The sequence below is a fragment of the Meleagris gallopavo genome, chromosome 7, assembly GCF_905368555.1.
Source record: "Meleagris gallopavo chromosome 7, MGAL_WU_HG_1.1, whole genome shotgun sequence".
Lineage (NCBI taxonomy): Eukaryota > Metazoa > Chordata > Aves > Galliformes > Phasianidae > Meleagris > Meleagris gallopavo.
Window position 1 is genome coordinate 34,493,768 of NC_139410.1, and position 23,461 is coordinate 34,517,228.

Sequence of the window (23,461 nt, forward strand, 5' to 3'; positions counted from 1 at the left end):
GAACTGAGATCTCTCAACTAGTTAAATCCATGTTTACAATCCTGCCTGTGGTTAACCGTCACTAGATAAGATCGTGGGCTGCCTCACGTGAGTGCTAACATGTAATGGAGCGATGATACAATTCACATTGAAATTTCTTTTCCTTGTGCTTTATTTTTTTCTATTGTCTTTGGCTTTGGAGAGGAGCCGTCTGTGCAGTGAGGAATGTTATCAGTTTATTAAGTGGCTGCTTCTTACAATAATCTATTGTAGCTGGGAGGGCAATGATTGGCACTCAGTAATTTTACACGGTGCTGTTTTCCTGCAGTGCTTCCATGTAAGAGGCCTTCGTGGTTCAGACTAATTCTGATAGTGTGCTAAATCACGTGCCTGGACATATGCAAGATGGGACTTGAAACTTGGCAGTATGTACGCTTCTAAGTCAACACAGCTTAAAAGCAGGCACGGTGCATCAATGTAATCGTTGTTCCTGTTTCTTAGTTATTACAGAAGTGCAAAGTTCTGCCTTAATCTGAGCCTTAGTCCCAGCTGTCAGCATACGTCTTCAATTTTCACTCATGTTTATCAGCTAAACGCTTCAGCATTTGGGGTATGTCATCTAGATTGTTGTGCTTTCATACTGATTATGCTACCAGAGAAACCAGTGTTTGTATGTATGTAGATGCATGTTTATATCCATAAAGAATTGTTAAGAAGTGCATCGATGGTATTGAGTCCAATTGGGCATGCAGATGAGTAGGTTGTCCTCCCCCAGACAGGAGCTCGCTGCGGGATGGCTCTGCAGAACCAAGTTTTAAGAATGCTCTTTGCAGGTGAGTTTCCAGTCTTCTGTGGAGCACAGTTTTTGTGTATATCCATTTGAAATTGGACATTTAGGTCCAATTTTAGGATGTTGTTAGGAGCACACTGAACATTAAATTATTCCCCTAAAACCACAGCCGGAACAGGAGTTGCGTGAACGGTGACGAACATCTTTCATTTCCATCTGTTTGTTTGGCTATAGCTTGTTTGAGCACTTCTTCACAGAACCACAAAATGATTGGGTTGGAAGGGACCTCAAAGACCATAGAACCATGGGATGGTTGGGTTGGAAGGGACCCCCAGCCCTCCTGTTGGCTGGCTGCCCCCCCAGCTCAGGCTGCCCAGGGCCCATCCATGGCCTTGGCTTCCTCCAAGGATGTGGCACCACAGCTCTGGGCAGTGCCACGGCCTCGCTGCCTCTAGATAAAGAATTTCCACCTTATACATACTGTATATCTATTTGTGCTGGGAGGGCTGCGGATGGGAGATAACTGTGTGATTCCCAGTGCCGTGTTCCCACAGCCAACCTGGAAAGAGGTGTGGTTGCCACGAGCAGTAGCAACAAAGGCACGGAGCTGAGGCTGCCTTCTGTTGGTGGCAGCTCATCAAAGGGCCAGGAACATCCATAAAATGAGCAGTGAAATTACTTTGAAAGCTTCAGATTTACTCATTTTACTACCACAGGAAAATGCTGGTGATGTATATGCACATAAAACACGTTGGCTGATATGCTGAATGTGGCACATATTCTTTGAAGGAGTAGACATGGGGAAGTCCCTTCTGTGCTCTTACAATAACTGTGCTCCCCTACACTGGCTGTTTTCTGCTGGGAGAATGCTATGACCCTGCTTATTCAGGGTGCTTTAACTGAGTTGTTTCCTTTCCGTGTGAAGGATGCAGCAGTTAATTAACTTCTGAGTCTGCTTGGAAGAGGGTTTAATTGTTAATCACTTCCAACAATACCCAGGAGTGCATGAACTGATTAGGTGCAATGCATTTTTCCAGCAGCAGCAAGCACTGCGTGTTTTTAACAGCCTGCTATAACAGATATTGACTGTAAAGCTTTGACCTGTGGCTAAATCCACGAAAACTCAGAAGTGGTTTTTAAAAATAGCCCCTGTGATGTTTTAAATCATGAAGATGCTGCTTGGAACCGTGACACCGGTGTTGGAGCAGTGATGTGCTGCATGCCTAGCGAGTGTCCTCATAGCTGGGAATTCACAGCAGCTGCTGAGGACTGTGCTCCACCTGTGGGAAGATGCCTGGAGGCATGCAGGAGAGGCAGGCTGGGGAAATACAGGTTTTCCAACCGTGGCTCTCTTGGAAATATGGCACTTTATTCTGGTTTACTGGTGGTATTTACCTTCACTAAAAATTCAGACGTTTTATATGCCAAAGCTATTGGATAAAAGAGCTGATAACCGAGACAGAGAGTGGAATGCAGATCTTCCTCCTCTCGAATGAGTGTCTGCTTGGTGTGCACGTGTGTGTGTGTGTGTGCAGACTTTCTGTCTGCAGGACAGAACTTTGAAGTTCCCTACAAGCTGTATCAGTTTCAGCAGGAGAGATCAGGAGAGATGGGGAGAGTCAGCTGGCTGTTGGTCTGAGCACACACTGGGAGAAGTGCTGGGCTGAGTGCTGGAAACCATGCAGGGCATTGCCCCAGCTCTCCAGGTGAGACAAAGTACCAGCTTCAAACACCTCACCCCCCATCAACATCCCTGCAGAAAGAAGGGACCTGGTCTGAGCATCGCCTGGACCGAAACCCTCAGATGAATACGTGTGCATCCATGTGAGCCTGAGCTGAGAGATGGGTGGAGAGGTGCTCAGCCTGCCAGAACGGGCTGTGCCTGCAAGCCAAGCCTCACGTGGTCCAGGAATGGGAAACAGAGGTGCCTGTGGGATCCTGGGAGCAGCAGGGAGGCCGAATGTGAGGAAGTGGGGGTTACGTGTTTCAGCTGCGTGTGTCATGAGGTCGTCGTCGTGGTTTTTAGAAGCATTGGTGGCTTTTTGCAGCTTAAACTTGGGGCTTGAAAAAGCTGCTCCTCGAGCTCTGCGTCAGCCCATCTCATCAAAATAAGCTCAGCTCTCTCTCAGACAGAACTACTGGTGAATGTACAGGTATGGAAGCCACACCATTTGTATCTGATACCAGTTCTATCAAGGGAATGGTCCTGCCAGAGTTTGATTTGTCTTTTTCCCAACTTCTTTTGGTGATGAAGAAAGACTTCACGTGGAAGGACTGGCAGACTGTGCTTGAATGGGTTGACCTGTCACTGGAGTGCCCAGTGGTTCAGGAAGCTGAAATGTTTATGTCCTATTTTGATAGGAAGGCCTGAGGCTGTAAATGTGCGTCCTGTGATGCAGTACCCAATACATGGGTGAAGATCATTGTGCCTGTAGCTATAACAGTATGTTAAAAACCTGGGTTAGTGATCTTTCCTCACCTCCAAATCTTGTGCCCCGTGTATTAATGTCTTTAATTAATCAGCCTTGTAACAACTCAAAACTTAAAATCCTGTATCCTACTGTGACTCGAGTCTTGAGAAAATTGTTTTATTTAAAAGCAGCCAATTATTGTTTGGTTTATATTAGATTTTCAATAGCATACAAGCATCACCTGTGTTTGCTCAGGTTCCTGGGTGGCAAGGAGTGAGCACCCTTGGGGTAGGCAACTCCATAAGGCTGCTGGTCACAAACTCTGCCTCTTGTTTGGCAAACACATTAATAAAACATAATGAATGTTGCAGTCCCTCTCATGCAACAAGAGCATTAATAATCTAATGAACGTTACAGCCTCTGTGTTCAAATGGATGGTGTATGGTTTCTCAGCTGTTTCTCCATAGTGGTAAGTGGTAGTTGTTGACCATGGAGCTTTCTTCTTTTCTTTAATCATAGAATCACAGACTTGTGCAATCATTAGGGTCAGAAGAGACCTCTAGGCTCATCTGGCTTATCTTCGTACTGGACTGATTAAACCAAGCATCTACTTGTATGTATGAACCTGTTAATGCCAGTGGGAAAGCCTGTGGCAGAGAGCTCTGCTGATCTGGGATTGGAGCGAGGGTGATTAAAGAAAGTATGTGGGTTTTACACTTCAGATGAAATTATGATTTTTATTAATTGACATTTGCTTGTGTGCCATAGACGGCCACCAGGCCTGAGGGTAAGGAGACACTGCATGGATGTGTGGAGCCTGAGCCTCAGGTTCTGCAGTGGCTTTCCAGCAGCAGCTAACAGCCAGGAGGGATGCTGCAAAGGGAACTCTGAGCTTCTGGCTTCCTGCACCTGACTTGGATCATTCCAGCACTGTATTCTCTGTCTTAAAGAAATTACCACAATAAAACACCTTAACGTTTATCTTAACATAATAAAGGAATGCATTTCTTACAATAAAATATGACTAGACCTGCAGAGGAAATAACAGTCTCTAAATTAACTTCAGACAAAGGCAAACTGCTCCTCCTGTTGCACAGTGTCAGCTTTCGCATCGCTCAAGCTAAAAGCACCAATGAGCATGTTTAAGAGGTTTTCTTTTCTTTTAAATTAACAGGTTAGAAAAAAAAATTTAAGATGGTTTTGAGAATCAATCTGTCATCGTTTGTCTTCTCAAGAATGCGTGCAATGTTTTAAATATAAAAAAGGAGAGAAAAGGATAAGGAAGAGGGTTTTGTTGAATGACATTGGTCTTCTTTGGAGTTCTTGTTTGTTTTTCTGCTCGTTAGGTTCCTGACATTGAAACAGGCTTGAAAAGGCTGGTAGCTATGAAATCAGGTGTAGATTTGGGTACGTCATCAGGTGCAGTTGTATAGCATTTACTGAAGTTGATTTTTTTTACAGCAAAAACTAGCGTTGGAAAGCATTGCTTTTCTTCTGCATTTCTCCTCCCTTTGGGGTGCAACACTCAGTATAGCTGCAGAAGATTTATAAAATAGATAATGTTTTCATCTTAATTTTTGAAAATCACTTTATATCCTTGTCGCATTTTTGAAAATCAGTTTCTATTCTTCTAGGCTGTAGCAACAATTCTGTCGTGACTCACAGCTTCTTGTCAGAAAGTGCACAGGACTGGAATGTATGGAGTAATGGAATTGAAATGCGTTCTTGAGGATCAAACTGCTTGATGTACAAGAGAGTGTTCTGATTGAAGGACAGCAATGATAGACCTCAGTACAACAGAGACAGAGGAGAGGTAATAGAAGAAACAGTTTAGGAAGGGTAAATTGTGTACTTTTTATGTTTTCTCATTAAAAAAAAGTAAGGAAGCAATTGATCAAATATACCCTGCAGGGCTGAGCTGCTGGGCACCCATAGCTCCTCACAGTGGGTGTGTTTGGGGCGTAAGCAGCTTCTTCTGTCTTGTGGGAAATGACAAATAACGTAGCTATTCCTGATCCACCAATGCTGCAGGGCACTCTGCATTCGTGGTCACACTCCTTGTGTTGCAAATAATGTTTTTCACTTTATGAAGTGTGTATTTTGGCTTAAATGTGCAGATGTGAGAAAATGAAAAGATATTTGTCTTTAGAAATGGATGTTGCAGATGTAGGTGTTTTCAAGTTACGTGGGTCATTGCATCCTTCTTGCAGTTGGTGATGTTCTGTTAGTCAGGCTGTGTTTTACACAGTTGGTGCTTTTATCACTGTAAAGAAAACCCAAGCAAACATTTATTCCTATTGCTGGTGACTGACAGCAGTGCTGCTTTGGGAAGAAGGCTTTTCCCAGACATTCTAAAACCAAGGCAGTCATTGCCCAGTGGTTCATCCTTAACGATGAGTACTGTCACTAATGACAGTACTGCCATTGGACAGCAGCTGGGAGGGAAGGTTCGTGGGACAGAGCCAGGCTCTGGTAGATAATCACATGTAAGAGATTGTGGTATGGTTCACCCCCATGTAAATGCATCATGTTTCTGTGCAGGCTGTCTTGTCTTTTGCTTTTGTTCTGACTTGTTCTCTCCAGCTGTGGGTTCACAGTCACCCACTGCCTTGGTTTCCTCATCACTTGTCTCCTTCTGATTCTTACAAGTTGTTGATGATTTATATCATCTCCCTTATATCATCTCCCTTATATCAAGGGAGATTCATCTTCATTTGGTTTAAATGGCTAAGAATATCCCTATTGTTTCTTCCACTTTCTTTGCACTCCAGATTTATGGAAAAGAACTGACATCCTCAGAAAGGAATCTCAGCTGTTGTTCTCTGCCAATCTGCTCCATGGGAAATGGTTTCAATTTTGTTGTTTGCTTGTATCCCACTTCATCGTTATTATTATTATTATTATTACAATTATTAGAATTGCTACAATCTTGAGTTCTTGCATATTAATTTCATTCATTGGAAAGGTCGTATTCAGAGCTTTCTCTCTGCTTATTTTAAGCACATTTGTACTTTAAATCACTTTTAGATGGTGACTTCACAGCCTTCCATCCTCTGTTGTAGAATACCTCTTTCCCTCTTGATAAGCATATGATCACATGAAGTTTAAATGCCATTTTTAATGTAAAAATAGGAAAAGGAGTGGTTGCAATGATTTACTCAGGTTTATCTTCTGTATATGCAAACGGGTAAACATTTAATTCCATAGAATTTCTTTTTTGGAAGTGAAATTGTGGCCCTGTAGAGGTTGATGGGGAATCTTGCTGCTGGTTTCAGAGATGAGGAATTCAATGAGGTGAAGACCCTCTAATGCTACATTTTTGTGTTCTACATCTTCTTTTCCCACCAAGCTAGATACAGAAGGAAAGAAGTGAAGCAGTCAGTAACGTGCACTGGAGGACGAGCTGGCAAGTGCCTCTTGTTAAATTAAGACCATGTGCAAGAGGACACATTCTGAGTATTATTTCCCCTTAGGGAGAGAAGCAGACTCATTGCACATGCATACCTGCTTTTGTCCATGCTGTCTTTGATGCATGCATCCCACAGAGCTAAAATCAAATGTTACCTATTGCTTTGGAGTCATTGTACCTTCCTGCCAGTGCCTCGTTTCTTTTTTTGAATGGACTTTGTAGGCAAGTCCTGCTTTAATTACTGTAGATGTCTTGGGTATGAAATGAGTGAGAAGGCTGTGCCTGGGGTCAGCAGCTGGTTGCACAGCAGGAGCAGCAGGGTGGGATGTTTAGACTTTAACAGGTATTAATACAGCAGAACAACAGATGCAGACCTCACTGGAGATCCTCATGTAGTCCTTGAGTTGGACATTCAGACCAAGAAATGCATTTTGCTTCTTTATACAGATATATCACAAATCCAGCACCTCGTTCATCTGATCTGCTGCAATTCCATGGCAGCCAGAGCCCAATCTAACTAATGGCATTTGTGGTGCTGTTCCCTTTCCCTCCACTTTATGCTTTTTCCTTCCATCTTCTTTTGCTTTAGGTCTGCTCTTCTGCTGAAAATGGTGGCTAAGGAAGGGGAATGGAGTCTCTGGGTTGCTTTTTGTTTGGTTATGTTTTATTATGGGTGAAGACTAGAAGGCATGGCCACGCACACAGCTTCTGAGCATACAGCTGCTTTGTTTTTGACTCCTTTCATCAAGAAGTGGGCTAAAGGAGCACGGTGCCAAAAGGCACCTCACAGCCCTCACCTGCTCAGACTGCCCAGCGCCCATCTGTGGCCTTGGGCACCTCCAGGGATGAGGCACCCACAGCTGTGGGCAGTACTTCCACAACCTACATCTCCCCTTGTCCTTTCCTTGCTCCTGCTTTCTTGTCTTACCTGCCTGAATAGGTTGTGCACCTTCTTACGCATGGACTAATGACAATAACCATGCTCAGCAACTACGTCTCCAGTATAATCAGGTGAGAATCAGCAGTCTGGGCCTCACAGAGCTGTTTGTTTGAGCCCAGTGACACAACCTGCCATAAATCTGCAGCCATAACCCCGCAGGCTTTAGTACAGCACAGTTTGCATCCATCTGTGTCTAGCATTTAGATCACCGAGGTGTCTCAAGGCAGGCAGACCTGCTGAGTATTTATTGATCTATTACCAAAGCACGTGAGGAATGCGAACCAGCTAGCCAGGAACCAGCTCCAAACAGCAGGCAGAGCACTGAGTTTATTTTCAGACAGACTGCTTGGGGGGTGAGGTTCAGAGGTAGCATTCTGACCACATAGAAGACTAACCACGTTGTCTGCTCCTGCGCTTTGTTTGCACAGGCATTTACACAGCTGCAAAGCAAACAGTCCCAAAACGTAAGGCACACACCTTTCCTGGGTGTGCTGTGACTGGGGATGCTGCAGGGGCTCCTTAAGGCTCAGTCTGCCTGCGTTGCTTGTGCTGAGGTGTGCTTTGTTTGATTTTGCTTTGTTGGGCGGCACAAAGCAAGATGCACTTGGTGTTAGGACACAAAGGGTAAAGAAAATAAAGGAGAGGAGGGAAAGGGGATAAAAAAAAATGCAGAAAAAGGTCAATACTTTTGCAGGGTATGTTTCTAAAGAGAAATTTGTAACAAGACAGAGCATCTGGTTTTCAACAGTAGCTGCTAAGTAGAAGTTTCTGGCTTTTGAAACTGGTGAGTTGTGGGAGGAATTAGATCTGCACTGTCTCAATGTAGCGAGGCAGTAAATTACTATTTCTGTGTCTTGAATACTATTTTGATGGTATAATGAAAAAAGAAAAAAAAGCCTTTGACCTTAAGAGATGTCTTTTACGTGTTCTGCCAGCCCAAACCAGCGGGGTTCCCACCTCATCCCTGGAAGTTGGGATGGGGCAATGGGAAAAATGCGAATGCTGCCACCCACCATTACCCAGAGAACCTGTTCTGATTCACAGTGCTACGTGTCCTGCTTGCTGTCTCTACAGAAATTAAAGAGATGACACTAAAAGGTGATGTGAAAATGAATGCAGTTTCTTGGTTTGTACACGCGAATGCTCTGCCAGCAGTGAGCTGTTAGGAACCTTGAGAGCTTCCCCCACCCTTAAGGCTGGCACAGAGCTATGTCAGGCGTTCTTAGTGTCCTTATCACCCCCGTAGATGTGTTGGTTGATGTTGGTAGCATGCCTCTATAGTGACAAGTGCTGAAAGGAAGATGAAGAAGCAGAATAAATGGTTTCCAAAGCTTGTGATCTTCTTCTTATCCAATTTGCAGGTTATGCAGATCTCCCGTTGTCGCACCTTGTATTTGTGACTCACAAGGGTGTGGGTGCAGGTAACCTCTTGGCTCAAGTAGCAGTTGCTTTCTAGTCAAGAAAAAATGCCTAATGAAGCTTTCCTTTGTGTTCATCCACACTTCCATCGCAGTAGTCCAGCTTGGTACTGCCAAAACCATCCTCCTTCTTATTTATAACAGTTGTCAACGGTGGAATGCTAAAGACAATTATTTTTTATTCTCTTTATTATGCTGGTATAGCAGTGTCTCAATATCAGCCTTAGTGATTCTTCAAGAAAAAGAATAATCATGTACATCCAGTATCAGTGTGAAATTTATGCAGATGACTCAAAGCATAAAGTCTGGCCTGCGTAGTTATTCCTGCATAATGAATGTGTCTAGTGGCTGGAACCAGTGTTTACCTGAAGAATAAGCAGCTTTAACTAATCTCTGATATTTATTAGATGGATGGTAAATCAAAACTTCTGCTTAATTTATCACCTGTATAATTTTGTGTCACAAAGCCTTGGCTTTTCTCAGATCAAACTCTAACTAGTTTTAGCCTTGCTTAGCTTGCAGTGCCGTCACAGTAATGAAACACAAAAGCAAATCCAAATGCACATGGAGGAAAATGTGCATTGGGTAGTGATAGGACAAGGGGAAATGGTTTCAAACTGAGACAGGGGAGGTTTAGGTTGGATATTAGGAGGAAGTTTTTCAGCCAGAGGGTGGTGAGGCAGTGGAACAGGTTGCCCAAGGAGGCTGTGGATGCCCCATCCCTGCAGGCATTCAAGGCCAGGCTGGATGTGGCTCTGGGCAGCCTGGGCTGCTGGTTGGCGACCCTGCACACAGCAGAGGATTATAACTGGATGATCATCATGGTCCTTTTCAGCCCAGGCCATTCTATGATTCTAAGTAAAAGCTTTGTAGAGCACCTTGAGTTCTCTTCTTGCTTGGTACAGAGTGCTGCAGTGATCTTTGCTTGCTATACGTTAAACTTCAGATTTGTTAGGACTTTTTTTTTTTCTGGTGAGATATCAGCGGATACCAAAAAACATAAAACCAGAGGGCTGTGTTTTAAAGCAGATGAAACGGGGAATCAACAAAAGTAGATTTCTTTGCAGCTCAGACAAAGGCAGTGATCAGCGCCTGCAGCTCCACTCCTCTCTTGGAAGGCTGCAGGCTGCCGAGTGGCCTCCCCTCAAAGCTCCACCAACCGACTCACCTCAGCTGCTCCTTTGCAGTTGTGCCCTCTGTTCCCTTGTCCTTTTCACTTGTGCAGCCACTTAGGAGCCACGCAGGAGAGAATCATTCCAAGCGTTTTCTGTTCCAGGCAGCTTTCTGAGCCCTGGAGGTATTCGTGATACAAGGAGAGCTTTCACATAGATGGGATACTTAAGCTGTGCGTATAATTAAGATGGGATTATTTTTTTCATCACTCCACCCCTCTTTTCCCCCACTCTTCTGAGCCTTTGAAGAGAGGCCAGCCTTATGGCGTGTCTGTCATAGTTCTCCTGTTTCTGGAGCGCTTCCAGTGTTGGAGATTCCTGACAAGTTATAGGATTGTATCAGATGTGGCCCATGAGGTGATCCTGTTGGCAGAATCTGCTCTTCTCCGTGTCACCAGAATAAAGCAGAGACTCACCCAGTGTCCGAGCTGAAAGATGGAACCAAAATTGCTGGGATGAACTGTGTCCCTCAGCCAAGTATGTGTGAATATCCTGTTGGAATGTGCATGGAAGCGTGCAGGAGGTGTTTCAGCTTTCTCTTGATGCTGTACTGAAGCTGTCAGACGCTCTCAGTGTGTTATAGCTGAGACAAGCCAAGAAAGATCCCACTTTTAAAAATAAGTTGTTTGTAAAGAGCAGCCATGTGAATAGAGGAAGAAACTGATACTGGCTTTGGCGCAGTTTTACACCAGTGCTAAGCTGTGGGCAGCTACAAAGGCAAAACACTCAGCCCTAACTGGAAACATGTACAAGTATTGGTGGATAGGGGTCCCTCTTCTCCTGTTCTGAGTGATATGTTAGATTTTTCAGATGTGCTGATGTTTAAGGTTTGTGTTTCAACAAACTTGTTTCCTTTGTGGCTAAGTGTAAAATTCTTATCTGTAAGAATACAGTATTGATGGCTGTCAACAAATTCCTCCTGCAAAATTGGGTCTCTCTTTTCCAACTCTTAAGCTGGCATTATGTACTTTTTGCTTTGATATAGTACCTAATCCTAGTTCTTGTGTGTCCTTAGGTCTTATGAATAACTTAATGAATAACTTAAAAAAGACAGTTCCCCCAATCTTTTGTTGGATAGCGCAACAATTAGTGCAACAATCAGCTTTCTTGCTTTTGGTTATCACTTCCTCAGGTTGCTTTCAGTGAGCTGTTCCTGGTTCAGCTTAACCAACCCCTAAAACTTTGTGCATAAGCCGGGCATGTTAACTTTTGACCTCATTCTGGCTGACAGTAGCAACCATCAGCAGCTGGAGAACTTTATCTTTCCACAACACTTCATAGTGCCTACGTACTGCCTGATAAGAGCTGGAGGAATTTGGCCCCTGCTGCAGCATCGTTTCACTGTTTTCAGTGTGAAATTGTTTTGCAGGGATAAAAAAACCACCCAGATTACCGCTCATGGCAAAGGTTACAGAGCGGTAGCTTTGCTCTGAAGTTCATTCTGTATCCTGAATAGAAAGCATAGAATCTTTTATAGTCTCTTCTTGACCTAAAGGGTTTCTTTTTTTTTTTCTTTTTTTTTTCTTTTTTTTCTTTTTTTGCCTAAAATACTCTCACTGTCCTTTTGGTGATTTGTTGTTGCGATGCAGCTGGCTGACTGTGCTTTTTTTTTTGGTTCTTTGGAATGGGCCAATGAGTGTTAAACTGGGGATTTTATTTGTTAAGGACTTTGCTCTAGATCTGCAGCTGAACAGACTTCACCGTGAAGAGGCTTCATCTCCAGCACTGACGCATTCATGGAGGATGAATATTGAAGTTTAGGGGGAAGTTGTTGCTGTAACCTCGTTTTTGAATGTTGTGAATTGCTGCTGTGTTTCTGTGTAAGACGTGGCACTGGCACACGATTTGCATGGGCAGTGTGAAGGTATTGCTACTTGCTGTGCACGAGGTGAGCCCAGCAGCTGGCAGGTCTTTTTTAGAAGCAGACAGGGACCTGCCTGGTAGAAGGACACTCACTGAGGTCTGTCCCCAGGCCAGGGCTGCCATCCACACGTGTGTGCCTCGTTAGGTCTGTTGTCAGTGTTTTCCCAACCACATCCTTGAAGGCATCCGACTGTATTTCTAACCTGCAATCCACTCTTCAAGGAAACGGTACAAATTAAAGGTCAGGCACAGACACAAACATTTCTTACAGTGGAATTACAGGATGAAGTGAGTGGGGTGATGCACTGCTAGACTTACAACTGCAGAACATCAAAGAGGTAATTCACGCCGGTGTGGCAAGTGAGGAAGTGACATATAGATGATAATTGCAAATCAGCATCATGCTTTTGGGCATTTGAGTTGGAACCTCTTGCACTCAGTTGTACATCACCAGACCTGACCAGATCAGTTTCTCCCTAGGACCAGGAGGATTTGAGAGTCATTCATCAGTTCAGCATCTTCTGAATGCTTGTTGTTGTATTTAACCTGTAATCTTGTTTTCTATTAAAAGCCTCTCATGCTATATCTTCCTGATGTGTTTGATGGAAGGAGGTTTTGGAAAACAAACAAACCAAACAAGCAAAATCAGGGGGCACTGGAGAAATCTGGCAACAGGTATCAGCAGAGCTTATTGCAAAATCTCTTATGCGTGTCTTGGAAGGAAAGAAGCGCTCTCTCTTTTTCTGTTCTGTATTTTTCTGCTGCAGGATTAAGAATTATTTGATTTCTGCTGGATTACCAGCAAGCTGGTAATGGTACTTTGTTACTGCTTGTTGGTGCTGATGTGTCACCCTACAAATTCTTGAGGAGTTAAGCCCACAGAACATCAACAGAAGTCTGAAGCATGCTTGCAATATACATTTATTGACTGGAGGAGTGTTGGGAGTATTATCAGTAGATAGCAATAATTATCCAAATGAAGACTGTGCTTGTTTCTTTAATTAGGTGATGAGTACTGAAGTAACGAAGGGATTTGAAGAGAAAATGAAGGCAGAGTGGAGGAAAGTAGCGTCTGTTTCGAGTCTGCTCTGTCTTGGTCTGCATTCAAAGAATTTATTTTTCTGTCTTTCACTCTTTTGGTAACCTCTGTTGTCTTTTCTAGACTTTTTTTTTTGTTTCCCAGCACCCCTATCCACTCAACACTTTTGATTTATTGTGTTTAACAAACACAACCAGCTTTTATAGACTAATGAGTTGGTGTGGTCAAATGGCCTATTTAATTTTGATTAAGACCACATTTCCTAAGGTCAGGATTTATACCAGTAATACAGGCAGTACTTATTATCAGCACTACTGAATATTCAGTTACTTTTGGATCCTTAAGTATCACATACAATTGTAATTATACATGTATAATTACAGCTGTTCTTACTATTCCATCAGATGCAGCAGCTGCACATTATGAAGCTTCTGTTTACTGGACAATGCTGGGAGTTTGAGACATTTCCCTCTTGTTCTAAGCTGTGTTGCCTTCTGCATCTGCTTCTTCATGGACACTGTTATGTATCTCTGGCAAAGTATACAGATATTGCTTGGAAACACCAAGTTTGAGACTCTCGATGGTGCGGCATCCATTAATGCTGATGATACAAATGGTTAAAGTGTTGGCTCAGAGGGATTCAGGAGTTCTGTCTGTTTTTCCCACTGCTGCCTTGGAATGCCTGAAGCCCATTCAGAACTGCAGCAAGAGAGCTCTCTTACTTCAAAAGACTGTTGAATTTCTTTTTTCCTGTGGTAAAGTTTATTGCTTCCTGTCTGTTTGCCTGCTATTATGGAAGGGTTGCTTGCCACCTGGTGCGTAACTTAATTCTGTAAAATTCTTCAGTTTATCCTTTAGGCTCTAAAATTGCTGATTTCATTTCACTTTCTACCTTCTCGGCCAGTGGACCTGTCCTGGCCCTTCTGTCCCCACTGGGTTTATTGATGCTTTTCTTTTCTATGCTTTCCTTCATTCTCCACACCTAACCCATATTTATCAGTGCAGTGATAATTAAGAGTCTGAAAGGATGTTCTTTTTGAGCCTTTCTATGTTTGAAGGGTTTAATACTGTTCATGTGTAGCACAGGCACACAACGTTGCTCCAGGCTGACACTTGGAACAGAAGATCTGAGTTTGACAATGTTTCATTTCTGTTCTTCTGTTTACACGCGGCTGTAAATCCTCAAAGTGGGGATTTAATTTCTGTTTGTGTCAATTTCTTGTGTCAAATAATCCATGCATGGATGGTGTTAGAAGTGATGGAGTGGAAGTAATAAGTTACCAGGTTCCCACTGATGTTCACAGAACATGCTGAGGATGTGCAAGTAGGACTCAATCCACAATTTCTGGCAGACATCTAACCTCTAAAAAGAGATATTTCTAATCTGTGGATAATTGATGTATTTCATGACCCACAATGTGAAAAGGAATATAGTTAACAAAAGGGAATTTAGCATACTGTGAGCAATAATTAACATTTAATTTTTTTTTTTCAGTTTAGGTGTGAAGTCTGACTCAGCTGCAGGGTGGGACTTAAGTCTGTCTGCCTCCATTTGCAGTGCAGCCAGGCTTTGATCAGTGGGGCTTTTCCTTAGGTTGCAGAATTTATACGTGCAGAGGATAATAAACTGAGATCTTCAGCATCTATGAAAGATCTGTGTTTTTCAGCTTAGGAAAAGTGACAGCCGAATCAAGGATGTGGCAGACAGTCTTTAAATTGTGGAAAATATGGGGAAGGTCAGTAGAGAATAGTTATTCCTGGCTTGTCATAGCACAGGGACATAATGAAACAGGCAGCTTGTTTAAAACAAAGGGAGGGAAGTACTTCCAAAAGACATGGAGTTTTACTTTGGAATTTATTGCCATGGGATGCTGTGATTGCCAGAACTCCAGTTCAAAAAGTGACAGCCCGTGGGTGGTTCAGTTAGCCAACCCATGGTCAGGCTGTGAAACACCAAGAGCCACACACTGCCACTGACAGAAAGTCACTGAAGTGCAGGAGGGGGAAATAAATAAATATTGGGAGAGCTAACCCTGTGAGCTTGGGTGTTCTTGTATTCTCAAAACACCTCATTTCTGGGCTCTTTCGGAGAAAAGAGAGCTTCCTAACTCCTGCTTCATAAGCCAGCTCAGAACCATCTCCCGGCCAAAGGATGTTTTGTTGCTGAGAGAGAAGCATGACAGGACAAAAAACATGGAATAAGGGAGAGTATTGAAAGACATGTTCATACAGGATCATAGAATCGCCGAGGTTGGAAAAGACCTACAAGGTCATCCAGTCCAACCATCTGTTGGACCAGCAGTTCTCACAAAACCACGTGGAATGGTTTAAACTGAGACAAGGGGAGGTTTAGGTTGGATATTAGGAGGAAGTTTTTCAGCCAGAGGGTGGTGAGGCACTGGAACAGGTTGCCCAAGGAGGCTGTGGATGCCCCATCCCTGCAGGCATTCAAGGCCAGGCTGGATGTGGCTCTGGGCAGCCTGGGCTGCTGGTTGGCGACCTGCACACAGCAGGGGGTTGGAACTGGATGAGCATTGAGGTCCTTTGCAACCCAGGCCAATGTGATTCTGTGATTCTGTGTCCCTCAACACAACGTCTATACGTTCGGGTACTTCTGTCAGTCCAAAGGGACAATAAATAACGCAACTAAAATCCTACTAACCCTGTGCATTGCAGTGGGCTAACATCTGTGTTTCCTTGTATTTCTCTCTGTACTTTTCATAGATTGTTTGCAAGTGCTGAGGGAAATCTGTAGAGCCTAGATGTAAATGGAAGAGCCATCTACTGCTACTACTACTGAAATGTATGGGATAGTTTTTGCTATGAGAGTGTTTTTCAGATTGTTGTTTATTTTCTTACTAGTGTTCGCTAGTGGTTTAGTTTTCCTTAGTAGTGTTTTTTTTCCTTACTTCTTGTGCCCTCGTTTCCAACTTACCGAGCGCTGTTTCAGTAATGACCTGCCTGCCTAAAATACGCTTAAGGTTACACAAAGGATTTTCTGAGTAACCTTATGAAAAAGCACATGGGGCCTTTGATGGTGAGGAGCTAGCATGTGAGCTCCCGCACACAAAAGGAATACGATTTCTGCTTTCCCTGGTGAATTGCTTTCTGTTTAGAGGGAAATAGTAGCAAGGCAAGTTTTCATCTGCATTCATTTATATGGATAACTTACTGAAATGGCATCCAGGAGTTCTTGGAACTGCCCTGTACAGTAGGAGAAGCACAATAAGGAGAAACAGCTGCAGTAAACTACTTATTTAGCCCTTATGTTGAATTGTTAATCTGTTTTGAAGGACAGTGTGCAAACACCGCATGGTTTGCTTGTAGTATTTGATATTTTCTAGCTGTAGGCTTTATCAGTAAGCACATAGATGAGTTTGCTGCGATGGATGTAGGGCTGTCTGTCTGCTCTGTTTTGAAAGGGAGAGTTACCAGCCAAAAAAACAAAGCAGCTAGCTTGGCTCTTCAGCTGGTGTTTAGCCCACCCATACCAGCTCGTAAATCTCTGAAGAAACCACTGAGATTTCAGATACAGAAACTGGCACTTGCTCCTAGAAAACAATACTTTCTTGTATGGTTTTTACCCAGGGCTGCCTCGGCTGCCAGGGATTTATTGCTGTCAGGAAAGCGAGAATTTTTTCTTCTTGTAGTGCTTTTCTGTTTAGCACTGCTGTTGATTTGTGAGCAGGAGAAGAAGGAAACAGAAGAATTGTCAACTTTAATTTGTCAAATTAAATCTTGTGCACTACACTGCAGGCGATACATAGAGTAAATAAATCTCCCCACCCACAGGCATTCATACTGCTACTTGTGACTGCACTTTCAGTGTATTTAAGAATGTCTTTTGGGGCAGATAAATGCAGAGGCAGAGAGTGCACATTGTTCTTCTAATCGGATGAAAGCTATCCATTAGGTCAGATTGGAAATCACTCTCCGTGTTCTGTTTGATTCCTGAGTTGATGGAGAGGAGTGGCGGGGGGCTTTGAGGAATGCAAGCTCTGCACCCAGAAGCTAAAGCTGATTTCCTCTCAGAGAGCAGGACTGCACAGGTGGGAAGGATATCTGATGGGAAATAAGCTGCAAGAGGAGCAGAGGCAGCTTGGTGCTGTCCTGACACAAAGGGCTGGTACTGGAAATGGATGGCTCCCTGCACAGTGTGCAATGGAAAAAACAAGTGACCCTTTAGGGAAGTATGTTATGAAAAAGGCTGTGAAATGCTATACGGCATCCTTGGCAACGATGAGGACCTGAGGTGAGGGATGTTCGATTCCTTCTGGATCCTGGGAATGTTTTCTTATCTAGATGACACTCTGAGGCCATCTCAAATGAACAGCTAATGTGAGGTGGTGGAAGTGAGGTGTCCTTTCAGCTGTTTACAGAGCAATGGGCTTCCAGTTCTAGAGCATGGATGTTTACAGCAAAACTGGACAAAAATTAACGACTTTCAATTAATTATATATGACCACATTTCACAGAATCGCAGAATGGTAGGGGTTGGAAGGGAGCTCTGGAGATCATGCAGTCAAACCCCAAAGTATTTAATTATTAATGCTTAGTACCAGTTGTGCTGGGAGACGTGGTAGCTCTGTGCTCTTACTCGAGAAATCTGAGCCTTAGAGGAAGAGAACAGCATAGCATTTGGATTTTGCAGTTGAAGGTATGGCATATATGTCAACATGGCTTTTGTGAAGCTGTGAAAAGGAGCTCTTTCTGTTTGTGTTGTCCCTCCCTTTGAAATGAGAGCAAATCACTCCTCTCTCACTGCAGCAGAAAGCTGGCTGGGGCTGTTCAGGTAACAAATTGTACCAAATGCTGCTCGTGGGTAATAGTTCTCATCTAGTAAAAACTGGAATCTGCTTCTTGCTGCTTTCAGCTGGATTAGAGGTGATGATTGGAAGCAAATGCCATTTTTATGCTAGGTCAGACAGGAGGGGTCAGCAGTTTATTAAGCGCAGTTCGTTGAAAGCCTTTCAAAACAAACAAATGACTTTTAATTCTTTTTATGATTGAACCTGCGTAAGGAATTTAAACATGCTTTATTAGTAGCCTTAGAAAAATGCAGCCTTGTTCTCTTCACCCTGCTTCATCTCTTGCTTTTGCAGAGTTCACATACCCTGGGCACGTCATCCAAGTTATCCTTTAGGACAGTGCTGTAAAACGTGTGTAGATATATTCTGTCATGTGTATTAATGTTTTCCCAAAAGGTACCTGTGCCAACCTCTCAGCTCACTCTTTGGTGGCAAACTGTAGGAGCTCTGCACAGAAAACCTTGTCTCAGAAATGGGATTCTCCTCTGATCCATCAGTGGCTGTATCTCTAGTAGAAAGAAATAAACCTATCCTAAAGGAAAATCCTTACTTCCTATCAAGCCTTATTTCCACTGCTTCAGAGTGAAGTAGTATGAGACTTAAGAGAAAAAGCTGGGAGAATATGCACAGTTTGAGCTTGTCTCTGAAAATGACATCTGCAAGACTGCTCGAGCTGTCACGTTGGCTTGCGTAGGGCAAGGCAGAATAATGGCAATGTCTCAACCACTTCACTGGTTTTCGGCGCCTGCAAGGATCAGCCTCAGTGACGTGGAAGAGAGGGGATTCTGTGCACAAAGCATTTTTCTGAAGTGTGATCAGTGACACTGTGATAAATTTTCTGTTCAAAACTAGTTATGTTACAATGCCAGCGATGTTATGCGTGATGTATGACACTGAGCTGCAGTGCAGGTTTGTGGGCAATACAATTTCAGGCCTTAATTGGATAACTGCTCCTATTGTATTCTGTGTTGGAATTGGAATTTCCCTCTTTCCCTGCCTCCAGCACGTTTGCAATGAAAATTGGTCCTTTTAGGAGACGGAAAGATCATAGAAGATCATATAGGCCATATCAGAAGATGATATAGGCCATGACAATACAACTTGCAAAAGATTTCTGCTTTTCAAGTTACGTTTTTTCAATAAAGAGTTTCTCAAAAATGGAACATCTTAGCTCTTGAACTGAATCCAGGTGCTTTTGACACGTTGCTTAAATGGGATGCAGTGCTGGCTGACAGCAGCGTGCTGCAAGGGGAGCACAAATGTCACCTGGGGAGAAATGGTGCCAGTTGGTTTTCTCAGCTGCTGTATAAACAGAAGTTTCTTTGCAGTGAGTTCAATGCAAAGACAGACTGCTTGTTCTTCACAACTGACTTTTAAACTAGCCTTGTGCCCTAAAAGAAGGAAGTCAAGGGTGGCAGCAGTGAACTTACCGTATGTTAGGTTGGTTAAAAGAGGTTTAAGCATTCTTTCCAGGTTTATGAGCTCAGCTGGTGCGTAGCTTAGATCTTAGCTCTAAAATACGCTGAGCATGGAGCTTGTGAAAAACGTCTTTGTGATGCAGAAGCTGCCATGCCTTCTAATTTCCCTGCTCCCACAGTGCCTTTTTAGGGTCAGGCAGATGATGATGAATCTCGGATTTGAAATAGGACTACATCCAAACCATCTTTTCTCCAAGCAAATTCTTTCTTTGCAAATCTCAATCTGAAATTTTAGTTTGAAAGGGAGCGTGGTATTTGTTTCCCAAATAGAAGTCAAGCGGGTTCTCATTTCTGTTGCATAGAATGGCTTCTGCTTTATTGCCTAGGATGGCAGGTGTAACTTTTGGGTGTGTGTTACTGTGTACATGGCACATAGTTTGTGATAGAATTACGAGTAGGAAAAATGCAGAATTATATTGTCACGTGTAGGAAGTTTGTGTGTACATAAGATGGAAGTAGTTTTAAAACCAATGCAGATTAATCCTTTCATCTGATTTTTCTGCAAGGCAAGTAAAAGCACTGCCTATTCCCCTTCTCTCCAGAGTAGGATTAAGTTACCATTTCCAGTCTTGCACAGGTGGGAGAGAGATTTAAAACCATTTCATGTGTGATATAAAGAAGTTGTTACAAGCTTAAGTGTAAAACTTACAGTTACCCACAGCTTTGACAAAGTGCAGTTGTTGGAAGAAATTCTATACTCACAGAAGGGAATAGGAAATGTGTGTCTCCTTAATGGCTTTTTAGGTAGACCAAATTGCTTCCCAAAGATGATCAGGGATTCTGAACTTTCAAATGAACGTCAGTGCTCAGAACTACTCTTTGCTGAGCAGTTTTGGCTATAAAAGGAACGGGGTGTCAGACGAATTACAAAGCAGTTTTCATCCCATGGTTCTTCTCTTTTGTGGGAGCTTGGAACAAATACATGTGTTATCCTTGGGAATGCTTCACTTCTGTGGTGTGGCTGAGGTTTATCGCATTCATCATTTCCAAAGCCACTGTTGTTGCCCATACTGTGTCAGTTCTCAGACACCTACATGTCTCAAGGTCTGTTTGCATCACTACCCACCATGCCAGCATTATACCCCCAGCAAAATGGTGTTGTCATTAGCAGGTCTCTGTTTTGCTTTTGTAAGACCTTAGATAAAGAACTCTATAATTTTTTGTAATTAAGACCAATTTTAATTCCAGGCACGGTTAAATGTACTGTGGGTGAAGATAAATAAATGAGTTTAAAAATGATGGCATAAATCCTGTTCTCTCAGTGTTATTAGCTGCAGTGATGTGTCAGTGCAATACAAACACTTTTCCTTTGTTACTCTGTACTAATTGTAACATGCTGCAAGGAAATAGAAACATCCGTGTATTAAATAAGGATAGAACTTGTATAATGAATAGCTTTATTTTGCACATCTGTAGTAGTATTTTGGGGCTTCTTTCAAAATACTTCCTTTTCCCCCCCTTTTAAAATGTATTTTAAGTATACCTGCTTATTTCCCACAGAAAATGAAGCTTTTCTCTTATTCTCCCCATTTATTTATTCACTCTGAGTTTTGAAGCGCAGTAAGTACTGCTTTACAAATCAAATTAAGCGATCTCTAGAGGAAAGAACATGAGAATGGCAGCACTCCTGTAGGAAGCAAGGAAGCTGAGGAGCTATTTTCCTCCCTTTACATAAGTGAAAACGTCAGTTTTACCCTTCCTGACTCGATGCAGGGAACACCTGACGATGTCAAATGTTGGCTATAACTCTTTCAGCCCTTACCATACATACTTTTCTGCCTATGTATTTCCAGCTCTCATGTCCTGAAGTGGTATGTAATAAGCTTTATGTAAGCATTTGCAATTATCTAATAGCACCTGAAAATTGCTTACTAAATGACAGGAGGAAGTTTCATTTGCATTCCATATCTGATGTTAAATCTGCTAATCCTCCATAGACTCTGCCAGGAAAAACAATGTAGACAGACCTGAGTTTTATTAAAATCAGAAATTGAGCGCAGTTCTTCCTACTCTCCCTTTACACACTGTAAAATAAATCTCCTGAAATATATCTGTCGATTCAGCCATAATCCTCATGATTTTCTTGAAACGTGCCTTAGTTATCAGTCCCTTACAGAGCACACATTCACAGCCCTTCCCTCTTGGGTCACCTTCCCTTGCCCTGTGAATGCTATTCTCCAGCTTTTCTCCTGTTTATATAAGTTAATCTTCCACAGAGTGACAGGTTGTTGTTTTTTTTTTTCCTTCCATTAATGGAGAATTCCTAATTGTGCCTAATGAAGTGTTTGCTCATACTGCTAGAATAATATTATATGAGAGCACAGTCGAGATAAGAGACTCTGAAGAAAATAAGCATTTTAAAGATTCTGGATGAGATAATAAAGCTGTTTTTTTTTTTTTTTTTTTTTACCAATATTTTCCTATTTCATTTGAAAATGGCTTCTGGTGCAGCTGTGTAACCAGGACTATTTCAAACAACATCCATTATTTATTGGCCTGGTTAGCAAACAAGGACACCTTTGAGTATGTGAGGTCAATTTGCAGCGCTTCACACCAGCTGAAGACGAGCTTTTTTTGCTGGTCGTCTTCTCTAAAATTTTCCATTTGGCACGAGCAGCTCTGGGGAAAGCAGTAGGAACTTGGGGAGGGGAGCAGGAGCGAGCTTGAGTTTGTGGAAAGCTGGCACAAGTGGAATCGTGCCTTTGATTTGCTCCCCAGGTGCATCAGATCAGATTGCAGACCAGGCTGCCCATAAAGGCACTTCCTCCCCACTCCAGTAGAAACTGCAGAAAATACAGTAGAAGAGAGAAATGTTACAACTGTTATGTGCTGAAATGATTCAGCACCCTGTCTTTCTGCAGAGTGAGTCTGAGAGAATTAAATGCTATGGAACTGCGTGGAATACGCTGAAATGTCCAACTCGATTGAAAGTGGCTTCCTGATTTCTGAGTGACTTGCTTGAAACATTCAAAAAACACCAGCACAGCTTGTATTGCAAGGGAAGTTTGGGCGATGGTGTTAGAGAGCCAGAAGAAATTTATCTCATGCTCATGGCAGCCTCTAGGCATTAAAGGCCTTAAGCTGCCCTATGAGTAACTGAGTACCATCCCTGTGGGGTAAGAACATGGAGACAAGGTTTCTAAGGGTGGCTGTTATCATGGGAAGAATGACTGTATAGAAAATATGCTTATCACAGAATCACCAAGGTTGGAAAAATCCTCCTCCAGCCCAACATTCCACCTACCACCAGTATTTCTCCTCTACACCACATCCCTCAGTACAGCATCCAAACGTTTCTTGAACACAGCTGCTGTATGTGACGTAGCTTGCTTTTGTCACCTGTGACATATTGTGACTTTGAATGCTTCAACTCATCTAAAATAATAGTCGTGGTATTAATGGAAGGGTTTGGTGCATTACGGTGACTCTCTTGGTTAGAGTGCTGGAACTTGATAAAAAACATCTCAAAGCACAAGTGTAGGATTGGGTAACGTGGACAAGTAGTGTCATCAAGAAGAGAAGTTGTTTGGGGAGCTTGGAATTCTCTGGGGCAAAAAGTTGTTTCATGGGAGAAAAGCATCAAGTCAGGATGCACAGGTTTGTGTCTCAGCAAATACAAAAGGGCAGTAAAGGCCAGGTGTACATCTAAAATATATGATAGTGAGATAAGAGTATAACGAACTGTCTTCAGTGCTACGTATTATCACTGTGCAAACTGGAGAGAACTGTAGCTATGTTTTAGGTTTATTTTGGATTTTACAGTGTGTTTAGGGACTGGACCAACATTTTCACGTTCCTGATTCAGAAAGAAATGAGCTGTGGGGGACCTGCTTACTTCATAGTTTGCTAATAGTCTCTAATCTAGACTCTGATCACTGCCTTTGCTATTTTAGATTGCCTTGTTGTTACTTAATGCTTCTATTTTGGTCATAGCATGTGTTAACAGATTTGATAGGTATCTCCGGAGTGTGAAATGTATGTTCAGCTGGAATAGGCTGGGCCCACCCAGGTAATTACCTGCAAAGTATTGTTCCCTTACAAAAAAAGTACACTAGTCCTCATGGAAGAGCCATGTAGTCCTACTGCTTCTCCAGTTAGTCTCTTATTTCTCTTTTATAACATTGTACTAACACGAGAGGGAAGCAGTCTGTACA

At 42.8% G+C, this 23,461-nt stretch overlaps 1 protein-coding gene across 3 annotated transcripts in view; it reads left to right on the forward strand.

The window, feature by feature from the left end:
* Positions 1 to 23,461, forward strand: part of LYPD6B (LY6/PLAUR domain containing 6B) — a 34,117-nt gene that overhangs the window by 3,994 nt on the left and 6,662 nt on the right. The window contains exon 1 of one of the 3 annotated variants that reach the window (XM_085228282.1): positions 17,734 to 17,813. The exons of the other annotated variants lie outside the window; for them this stretch is intronic. The gene's annotated coding sequence lies outside the window, so the exon portion shown is untranslated. Of the gene's footprint in view, positions 1 to 17,733; positions 17,814 to 23,461 lie in introns of those variants that run through there. 3 annotated transcript variants of the gene reach the window in all.